The sequence below is a fragment of the Phocoena sinus genome, chromosome 18, assembly GCF_008692025.1.
Source record: "Phocoena sinus isolate mPhoSin1 chromosome 18, mPhoSin1.pri, whole genome shotgun sequence".
In the NCBI taxonomy this organism is placed as follows: Eukaryota; Metazoa; Chordata; class Mammalia; order Artiodactyla; family Phocoenidae; genus Phocoena; species Phocoena sinus.
The window spans coordinates 46,716,879-46,728,930 of record NC_045780.1 but is presented as its reverse complement, the minus strand read 5'-3'; positions in this window follow the sequence as shown (position 1 = coordinate 46,728,930).

Below are 12,052 nucleotides of genomic sequence, written 5' to 3'. Positions count from 1 at the left end.
ATAATTAAAGTATAAAAAGAGAGAAATTCAGTGTCAAGTGTTTTAAAGTATGATTAAAACTTTAATCAAAATTCAACAAATTATCACTCCCTGTACTTGACTTTAAGGTAAAGGAGGAAATTGCAGGACTAAGATACCATCTGGAATTTGAATGGAAAAAAAAAGCACAAACCTGCTTGCATAGTTTTCTTCATTCTCCTTCTTCTTATTCTTTTTTCATTGAAGTATAGTTGATTTATAGTATTATATTAATTTCAGGTGTACAACATAATGATGCAACATTTTTATAAATTATACTCCATTTAAAATTATTACAAAATAATGGCTATATTTCCCTATGCTGTACAATATATCCTTCTTGCTTATTTATTTTATACATAGTAGTTTATATCTCTTAATTCCCTAACCTCATCTTGCCCCTCCTCCCTCCCTCTCCCAATTGGTAGCCACTAGTTTGTTCTCTATATCTGTGAGTCTGTTTCTGTTTTGTTATATTCATTTGTTTGTTTCATTTTTCGGATTCCACATACAAATGATAACATACAGTATTTGTCTTTCTCTGTCTGATTTATTTCACTAAGCATGTTGCTGAAAATGGCAGAATTTCATTCTTTTTTTATGGCTAAGAAGTGTTCCATGGTATATATATACCACATCTTCTTTATGCAATCATATTTTGATGGACACTTAGGTTGCTTCTATATCTTGGCAATTGTAAATCATGCTGCTGTGAACATTGTAGTATATGTATCTTTTTGAATTAGTGTTTTCATTTTCTTTGGATATATACCCAGGAGTGGAATTGCTGAATCATATGGTAGTTATATTTTTAGTTTTTGAGGAACCTTCATAACGATTTCCACAGTGACTGCATCAATTTACATTCCTACCAACAGTGTACAAGGGTTCCCTTTTTTCTACATCCTTGCCAACATTTGTTATTTGTGGTCTTTTTGATGATAGCAATTCTGACAGGTCTCATTGTGGTTTTGATTTGTATTTCTCTGATGATTAGTGATGTTGAGCATCTTTTCATGTGCCTATTTGTCATCTGTATGTCTTCTTTGAGAAAATGTCAATTCAGGTCTTCTGTCCTTTTTTTTTTCCTCTGCGGTACGCGGGCCTCTCACTGCTGTGGCCTCTCCCGTTGCAGAGCACAGTCTCCGGACGCGCAGGCTCAGCGGCCATGGCTCACGGGCCCAGCCGCTCTGTGGCATGTGGGATCTTCCCGGACTGGGGCACGAACCCGTGTGCCCTGCATTGGCAGGTGGACTCTCAACCACTGTGCCACCAGGGAAGCCCCTTCTGTCCAATTTTTGATTGGGTTGTTTGTTTTTTGATATTGAGTTGTATGAGCTGTTTATATATTTTGGATATTAATCTCTTATTGGTCATACAATTTGCAAATGTTTTCTCCCATTAGGTAGTTATCTTTTCATTTTGTCAATGGTTTCCTTTGCTGTGCAAACCTTTTAAGTTTAATTAGGTCCATTTGTTTATTTTTGCATTTGTTTCCTTTGATTTAGGAGACAGATCCAAAAAATTATTGCTATGGTTTATGTCAAACAGTATTCTGCCTACCTTTTCTTCTAGAAGTTTTATGGTTTCCATTCTTAGATTTAGGTCTTCAATTCATTTTGAGTTTATTTTTGTATATTGTGTGAGAAAATATTCTAATTTCATTCTTTTGCATGTAGCTGTCCAGTTTTCCCAGCATCACTTATTGAAGAGATTGTCTTTTCTTTACTGTATATTCTTGCCTCTTTTGTTGTAGATTAATTGACCATAAATGCATGAAAGTGGGGGTAGCAATACTTGTATCAGAAAAAACAGACTTTAAAACAACATCTATACAAAAGACAAAGAAAGGAGTTATATAATGATAAAAGGGATAGATATAAGAGGAGGATATAACACTCATTAACGTACATGTATCTAATACAAGAGCACCTAAATATATAAAGCAAATATTCAGCATAAAGGGAGAAATTGACAATAATACAATAATATTAACACCCCACTTACATCAATGGACAGATCATCCAGATAGAAAATCAATAAGGGAGCAATGACCTTATATTACACAGTACAGCAATTAAATATAATAGATATCTACAAGACATTTCACCCCAAAACAGCAGAATACACATTCTTTTCAAGTGCAGATGGAACATTTTCCAGGATAGATCACATGATGGGCCGCAAAACAAGTTTCAACAAATTTAAGAGACTAGAAATTATATCATGTAGTTCTTCTGACCACAACAGTGTGAAACTAAGGGAAAAAAATGTGAAAAACACAAACACATGGAGGCTAAACAACATACTACTAACAAAACTAATGGGCCAATGAAGAAATCAAAAAGGAAGTCAGAAAATGCCTGGAGACAAATGAAAATGGAAACACAACTTTCCAAAATCTATGGGATGCAGCAAAAGCAGTTCTAAGAAGGAAGTTTATAGTGATCCTTCTTCTTCCTAAAACAGCTCACAATCAGCTGAATTCCTGGCTTCTTGGTAACAGGAAAACATATTCACCTATCCAAGGCTCTTTTATTGTTTTGCCCTATGGCTAATTTTTTCCTGCCACCACAAGTGAGCTTGGGTGGCAGATTATATTTTCAAAAGATGGACATACATATATATCCTAAATCACTGTATTCTTCTTAAAATAGAATATTGATGCTTTTCTGGGGTCTATGTCCTTTCTTCTTGATTGTGGTTCTGTGATTACAGTAGAAGTGACATTGTGTGACTTCTGAGACTAGCTTAAAAAAGACAAGATACCTCCTGCCTGTTTTTTTCTCTTGAGATGTTTGCCTTTCAATTTAAATACTGTGAGGATGACCAAAGTAGCCCATCCAGAGGCCACATGGAGAGGACCATGTGGGGAAGAACTGAAACCCTCAGACAACAACAACTGACAGATGAGTTAGTGAGTGAGCATTCAGCTGATTTCAGCTCCTAGCCTTTGAACCATTCCAGCTGACCCTCGGTGGAGCAGGGGTGAGCTGACCCTGCCAACCCCTGGACAAATTGCAGATTTGTGAACAAGATAAATGTTACCACTTCTTAAGCCACTAGGTTTGGGGAAAGTTTGTTACACAGCAATAATAACTGGAATACTTTAATACGAAAATATCCCATTTCTTTGTGGTATGTTCAATTGTTAACACTCTCCTCAACAATAAATTTATTCAAGTTTCTCATTTTAAAAATCCGATTTTTTTTTACATCCTCCTTCCACGGATAGCCTTAGATATTTCCTATTCTTGAATATTCTATACTGGAACTAGACATATGGGGAGAAAATAGCCAAAAGTCAATTTCCTGGCAACAAAATTCATGAAAGTCTGGTTTACCAAACATTCCATTTGCCACAAAGTTGTCTACATCAATTGTCTGGTGTAGATTGTGGATCCCAGGGAGGCTGTGGGGTGTCAGTTTGCTCAGACTTTTCCCTGTCCCTGCCCTCTCTCCTTCACTCTTTCTTTCCTTTGCTGATTCCTGCCATATCTTCTGATCCTTTGTTTCACGAGCTTCTTCTCCCTAATGTCCTCTCTTCATTCCATAATCACTTCTCTCTGCGCCTTATTCTCTCCCTGTGGTCCCCTCAAGCCCCTTCAGGAAATACTCTTTCCAGGATCAGTAGTCTGGGCTGAGCTGTGTGACCACTTTCCTTCTCTCTTTTACTGACAAAGGCCTATTGTCTCCATCACAACTCCTAATATGTTGGCCTCCCAGAACCACATGCAAACTGCACATTCTTTAAAACATTGCTATAAAGTCAAAATGAAAACAAGCCAATTTACAATTCACAAACCTCTGTGAACTTTATAAGGAAAATGAGTTTGACCAATTGTTAGAATCAGAAAATATAACAGATTGGTCATTTGCCAAACTGGTTATCCAGCCAACTGACTTAATGCTGGGAGTCCTCATTCCTGTCCTCATCAGATCATGTCCATTCCTTTCTGAATAGACATTCCCTTTACAGGAAGGGCAAACTCTACACTCCTTGAAGGGCATAAATAGCCTCATCTGACCACTGTGTGCTGCTTCTACATCTTTTCCCATCATGCCCCCTCATATCTTATTGAAGCTCCAGAACACAGAACTGATTAGCTTCTGCAAACATCTCACTGCCATGTCCAAGCTCTGGCACATGCTTTTTCTTTTTTTTGCAACACTCATTCTGCTCTTGCCCACTTGGCAAATGTTTTCTGCAGTTTCAAGTCTCCATTTTCCCAGGCTGCTTTGATATTTCAGCTGGGCTGTCATTCATTCCTACTGCTACCTTTGCACAAACCTCCATCACCAGGAGGACATTTCATGACAAAAGAATTTCTCCACTGAACTGTTAGACCTTTGAGGTCAGGCATCATAACATTCATCTCTGTATACACATGACCTAGCATAGATATTGACACATAGTAGGTTCTCGACAAATACGATTTACCTAGAAAATATTACTCCAGCCATCTGCTGTTTAAAGATAATTCTTTCACATAACCAATTTAAAATCACTCCCTCAGGCTATATAATAAAGAAACATATAAAGACCATGTCTGCATTTTGTTTAAGACTTCTACTAAAATCACAGTTCCCTTTGTGGTTTAAAGACCCTTGTATAAATATTCATATTACTTATTTCTCTGAGTTTTAATAGAAGGTAAACACCTGTATCTACTGGCCCAAGGCATGCTTCTTTTTATTAGATATTTTATCAGATAACAGAAGGTGTGCCCCCTTCTCCCTGCTGCCCCATTAATTTTTCCTTTACTTGCAGGGAGCTCAGAGCTAAGTTAATTTGTGGATATGTGTGTGTGTGTGTGTGTGTGTGTATGTGTGTGCTTTTCACCATCCTTAGATTCAAGTTTTAACTCTGTTTCTTCTTAGCTGTGTGACCTTACTAGGCCTTAACGTCCTCATATATAAAATTGGGTTATCATAGCTGGTCAAATGACTCACAAGGTTTTTGTGAGAATCAAATGAAACTTTGTAGGTAGAAATATTTTAGAAAGTGCTATCCCAATACGTGATAGCTTTTATTGTTCTTCCCGAAGAACTGATATCTTAAAAAATATGACTTACACAATGTAACAGCTTCAGTTCCTTCCCTTGCAGCCAGGAGACACAGAGACGATTCAAAAATAGTAAGCATATTCACTTCCATTTCCTACACTGTAGGTTAACTTTTCCTATTTTCATTTTTATAACAGTATTGGACACATAGCCTTAACTGTGAATTTCCTCAAATACTTTTATGGAAGCAGACGGGGTTTATTAAATCAAGTAAAACTTCAACCAGAAAGAGCTAATTTGTTCTTGAAAGGTGATTTCATAAGAAACCAGAGAGATTTTTAAACTTTTTCTATAAACAGTAATAACAACTTACATTACTGAATTCTTATTGTGAGCCAAGTTCTGTGCTTAAACGCATTTTCTTTTAAAATACAATAAACCTGTGGGATAGATAACCACTATTTGCATTTCTTGAAGAGAAGCAACGAGCAACTAGGGTTTAAGGAAGTTGAAGAACTCACATAGCTAATTAGTAGCTGAGCTGAGAGTCTCACTCAGAAAGCCTGACTGCTAAGCCCATGTGCTTGTCTCCTACCCTGCAAAACATTCCGGTAGATTTCAGAATATATTAGATTTATAAAAAATGCAATAAGGCTGGAGAAAAATGGTTATTTTGAATTGTTTATTGTAATGACTAATCCTTTTTTCCAGGATTTTTTTTCCTGATATTTTCCCCAAAACGATCTAGTCTATGTCTTTTTTTAAAAAAATAATTTTTAATTTTTTTAAACACCTTTATTGGAGTATAATTGCTTAACAATGTTGTGTTAGTTTCTGCTTTATAACAGAGTGAATCAGCTATACATATACATATAACCCCATATCTCTTCCCTCTTGCGTCTCCCTCCTTCCCACACTCCCTATCTCACCCCTCTAGGTGGTCAAAAAGCATCGAGCTGATCTCCCTGTGCTATGCAGCTCCTTCCCACTAGCTATTGGTTTTACATTTGGTAGTGTATGTACATGCCATTCTCTCACTTTGTCCCAGCTTCCCCTTCCCCTTCCCTGTGACCTCAAGTCTGTTTTTAGGTAGGTTTGTGTCATTATCCCCATCCTGCCCCTAGGTCCTTCAAGACAATTTTTTTTTTAATTCCATATATATGTGTTAGCATACAGTATTTGTCTTTCTCTTTCCCATTAATTCACTCTGTAGGACAGACACTAGGTCCATCCACCTCACTACAAATAACTCAATTTCTTTTCTTTTTATGGCTGAGTAATATTCCATTGTATATATGTGCCACATCTTCTTTATCCATCCATCTGTTGATGGACACTTAGGTTGCTTCCATGTCCTGACTATTGTAAATAGAGCTGCAATGAACATTGTGGTACATGATTCTTTTTGAATTATGGTTTTCTCAGGGTATATGCCAAGTAGTGGGATTGCTGGGTCATATGGTAGTTCTCTTTTTAGTTTCTTAAGGAACATCCATATTGTTCTCCACAGTGGCTGTATCAATTTACATCCCCACCAACAGTGCAAGAGGGTTCCCTTTTCTCCACACCCTCTCCAGTATTTATTGTTTGTAGATTTTTTGATGATGGTCATTCTGACTGGTGTCAGATGATATCTCATTATAGTTTTGATTTACATTTCTCTAATGATTAATGATGTTGAGCATTCATCCATGTGTTTGTTGGCAACCATATATCTTCTTTGGAGAAATGTCTATTTAGGTCTTCTGTCCATTTTCAGATTGGGTTGTTTGTTTTTTTTGATATTGAGCTGCATGAGCTGCTTGTAAATTTTGGAGATTAATCCTTTGTCAGTTGCTTCATTGGCAAATATTTTCTCCCATTCTGAGGGCTGTCTTTTCATATTGTTTATGGTTTCTTTTGCTGTGCAAAAGCTTTTAAGTTTCATTAGGTCCCATTTGTTTATTTCTGATTTTATATCCACTTCTCCAGGAGGTGTGTCAAAAAGGATCTTGCTGTGATTTATGTCATAGAGTGTTCTGCCTATGTTTGCCTCTCAGAGTTTTATGGTGTCTGGCCTTACATTTAGGTCTTTAATCCATTTTGAGTTTATTTTTGTGTATGGTGTTAGGAAGTGTTCTAATTTCATTCTTTTACATGTAGCTGTCCAGTTTCCCCAGCACGACTTATTGAAGAGGCTGTCTTTTCTCCATTGTATATTCTTGCTTCCTTTACAAAGATAAGGTGACCATATGTGCGTAGGTTTATCTCTGGGCTTTCTATCCTGTTCCATTGATCTATATTTCTGTTTGTATGCCAGTACCATACTGTCTTGAATAATGTAGCTTTGTAGTATAGTCAGAAGTTAGGGAGACTGATTCCTCCACCTCCGATTTTCTTTCTCAATGTTGCTTTGGCTATTCGTTGTCTTTTTTGTTTCCATACAAATTTTGAAATTTTTTGTTATAGTTCTGTGAAAAATGCCAGTGGTAGTTTGATAGGGATTGCATTGAATCTGTAGATTGCTTTGGGTAGTAGAGTCATTTTCACAATGTTGATTCTTCCAATCTAAGAACATGGTATATCTCTCCATCTATTTGTATCATCTTTAATTTCTTTCATCAGTGTCTTATAGTTCTCTGCATACAGGACTTTTTTCTCCTTAGGTAGGTTTATTCCAAGGTATTTTATACTTTTTGTTGCAATAGTAAATGGGAGTGTTTCCTTAATTTCTCTTTCAGATTTTTCATCATTAGTGTATAGGAATGCAAGAGATTTCTGTGCATTAATTTTGTATCCTGCTACTTTACCAAATTCATTGACTAGTTCTAGTAGGTTTCTGGTAGCATCTTTACGTATAGTACCATGTCATCTGCAAACAGTAGCAGCTTTACTTCTTCTTTTCCAATTTGGAATCCTTTTATTTATTTTTCTTCTCTGAGTGCTGTGGCTAAAACTTCCAAAACAGTGTTGAATAATAGTGTGAGAGTGGGCAACCTTGCCTTTTTCCTGATATTAGTGGAAAGGGTTTCAGTTTTTCATCATTGAGGATGATGTTGGCTGTGGATTTGTCATATATAGTCTTTATTGTGTTGAGGTAAGTTTCCTCTATGCCTATTTTCTGGAGAGTTTTTATCACAAATCGGTGTTGAATTCTGTCAAAAGATTTCTCTGCATCTATTGAGATAATCATATTTTTTTAATTTTTCAATTTGTTAACATGATGTATCATATTGACTGATTTGCGTATATTGAAGAATCCTTGCATTCCTGGGATAAACCCCACTTGATCATGGTGTATGATCCTTTTAATGTGCTGTTGCATTCTGTTTTCTAGTATTTTGTTTAGGATTTTTTTGTTGTTGTTGTTGAGGATTTTTACATCTATGTTCATCAGTGATATTGGCCTGTAGTTCTTTGTGACAACTTTGTCTGGTTTTGGTATCAGGGTGATGGTGGCCTCGTGGAATGAGTTTGAGAGTGCTCTTCCGTCTGCTATATTTTGGAAGAGTTTGAGAAGGATAGGTGTTAGCTCTTCTCTAAATGTTTGATAGATTTCACCTGTGAAGCCATCTGGTCCTGGGCTTTTGTTTTTTGGAAGATTTTTAATCACAGTTTCAATTTTAGGGCTTGTGATTGGTCTGTTTATATTTTCTATTTCTTCCTGGTTCAGTCTCAGAAGGTTGTACTTTTCTAAGAATTTGTCCATTTCTTCTAGGTTGTCCATTTTATTGGCATATACTTGCTTGTAGTAATTTCTCATGATCCTTTGTATCTCTGCAGTGTCAGTTGTTCCTTCTCTTTTTTCATTTCTAATTCTATTGATTTGAGTCTTCTCCCTTTTTTTCTTGATGAGTCTGGCTAATGGTTTATCAATTTTGTTTATCTTCTCAAAGAAGAAGTTTTTAGTTTTATTGATCTTTGCTATTGTTTCCTTTATTTCTGATCTGATATTTATGATTATTTCCTTCTGCTAACTTTGGGGTTTTTTTGTTTTTCTTTCTCTAGTTGCTTTAAGTATAATGTTAGGTTGTTTATTTGAGATGTTTCTTGTTTCTTAAGGTAGGATTGTGTTGCTATAAACTTCCATCTTAGAACTGCTTTTGCTGCATCCCATAGTTTTGGGGACGTCGTGTTTTCATTGTCATTTTTTTCTAGGTATTTTTTGATTTCTTCTTTGATTTCTTCAGTGATCTCTTGGTTATTAAGTAGTGTATTGTTTAGCCTCCATGTGTTTGTATTTTTTACAGATTTTTTCCTGTAATTGATATCTAGTCTCAAAACACTGTGGTCGGAAAAGATACTTGATACGATTTCAACGTTCTTAAATTTACCAAGGCTTGATTTGTGACCCAAGAGATGATCTATCCTGGAGAATGTTCCACGAGTACTTGAGAAGAAAGTGTATTCTGTTGTTTTTGGATGGAATGTCCTATAAATATCAGTTAAGTCCATCTTGTTTAATGTATCATTTAAAGCTTGTGTTTCCTTATTTATTTTCATTTTGGATGATCTGTACACTGGTGAAAGTGGGGTGTTAAAGTCCCCTACCATGACTGTGTTACTGTTGATTTCCCCTTTTATGGCTGTTAGTATTTGCCTTACATATTGAGGTGCTCCTATGTTGGGTGCATAGATATTTACAGTTGTTATATCTTCTTCTTGGATTGATACCTTGATCATTATGTAGTGTCCTTCTTTGTCTCTTGTAGTAGTCCTTGTTTTAAAGTCTATTTTGTCTGATATGAGAATTGCTACTCCAGCTTTCTTTTGATTTCCATTTGCATGGAATATCTTTTTCCATCCCCTCACTTTCAGTCTGTGTGTGTCCCTATGTCTGAAGTGGGTGCCTTCTAGACAGCATATATACGGGTCTTATTTTTTTATCCATTCAGCCAGTCTATGTCTTTTGGTTGGAGTATTTAATCCATTTACCTTAAAGGCAATTATCAATATGTATATTCCTATTACCATTTTCTTGATTGTTTTGGGTTTGTTATTGTAGGTCTTTCCCTTCTCCTGTGTTTCCTGCCTGGAGAAGTACCTTTAGCATTTGTTGTAAAGCTGGTTTGGTGGTGCTGAATTCTCTTATCTTTTGCTTGTCTGTAAAGGTTTTAATTTCTCTGTCAAATCTGAATGAGGTCCTTGCTAGGTAGAGTAATCTTGGTTGTAAGTTTCTCCCTTTCATCACTTTAAATATATCCTGCCACTCCTTTCTTGCTTGCAGAGTTTCTGCTGCAAGATCAGCTGTTAGCCTTATGGGCACTCCCTGGTATGTCATTTGTTGTTTTTCCCTTGCTGCTTTTAATATTTTTTCTTTGTTTTTAATTTTTGATAGTTTGATTAATATGTGTCTTGGTGTGTTTCTCCTTGGCTTTATCCTGTATGGGACTCTGTGCTTCATGGACTTCATTTACTGTTTCCTTTCCCATATTAGGGAAGTTTTCAACTATAATCTTTTCTCAGTCACTTTCTTTATCTCTTCTTTTCTGGGACCCCTAAAATTTGAATGTTTGTGCATTTAATGCTGTCCCAGAGGTCTCTGAGACTGTCTTTAAATCTTTTCATTCTTTTTTCTTTATTCTGCTCTGCTTTAATTATTTCCATTATTTTATCTTCCAGGTCACTTATCCATTCTTCTGTCTCAGTTATTCTGCTATTGATTACTTCTAGAGAATTTTTAATTTCATTTATTTTGTTGTTCATTGTTTGTTTGCTCTTTAGTTCTTCTAAGTCCTTGTTAAACATTTCTTGTATTTTCTCTATTCTATTTCCTAGATTTTGGATCATCTTTACTATCATTATTTTGAATTCTTTTTCAGGTTGACTGCCTATTTCCTCTTCATTTGTTAGGTCTGGTGGGTTTTTACTTTGTACCTTCATCTGCTGTGTGTTTCTCTGTCTTATCATTTTGTTTAACTTACTGTGTTTGGGGTCTCCTTTTCGAAGACTGCAGGTTCATAGTTCCCATTGTTTTTGGTGTCTGTCCCCAGTGGCTAAGATTGGTTCGGTGGGTTGTGTAGGCTTCCTGGTGGAGGGGACTTGTGCCTGTGTTCTGGCGGATGAGGGTGGATCTTGTCTTTCTGGTGGGCAGGTCTGCATCTGGTGGTGTGTTTTGGGGTGACTGTGACCCTATTATGATTTTAGACAGACTCTCTGCTAATCGGTGGGGTTCTATTCCTGTCTTGCTTGTTGTTTGGCATAGGGTGTCAAGCACTGTAATTTGCTGGTTGATGAGTGGAGCTGGGTCTTGGCATTGAGATGGATATCTCTGGGAGATTTTCGCTGTTTGATATTACGTGGAGCTCTCTAGTGGACCAATGTCCTGAACTCGGCTCTCCCACCTCAGAGATACAGGCCTGATGCCCAGCTGGAGCACCAAGACCCTGTCATCCACACAGCTCAGAATAAAAGGGAGAAGAAAGAAAGAAAGAAAGAAAGAAAGAAAGAAAGAAAGAAAGAAAGAAAGAAAGAAAGAAAGAAAGAGAAATAAAATAAAGTTATTAAAATAAAAAATAATTTTAAAAAATGTAAAAAGTAATAAAAAAAGGAAGAAAGAAGACAGCAACCAAACCAAAAAATAAATCTATCAATGATAACAAGCGCTAAAAAGTATACTAAAAAAAAAACAAAAGAAAAAGAAACGATAGAACCCTAGGAAAAATGGTAAAAATAAAGCTATACAGACAAATCACACACCGAAGCATACACTTACACACTCACAAAAAGAGAAAAAGGGGAAAAAAAATATATCGTTGCTCCCAAAGTCTATCTCCTCGATTTGGGATCATTTGTTGTCTATTCAGGTACTACACAGATGCAGGGTACATCAAGTTGATTGTGGAGATTTAATCTGCTGCTCCTGAGGCTGCTGGGAGAGATTTCGCTTTCTCTTCTTTGTTTGCACAGCTCCCAGGGTTCAGCTTGGATTTGGACCCGCCTCTGCATGTAGGTCGCCTGAGGGCGTCTGTTCTTCACTCAGACAGGATGGGGTTAAAGGAACAGCTGATTCAGGGGCTCTGGCTCACTCAGGCCATGGGGAGAGAGG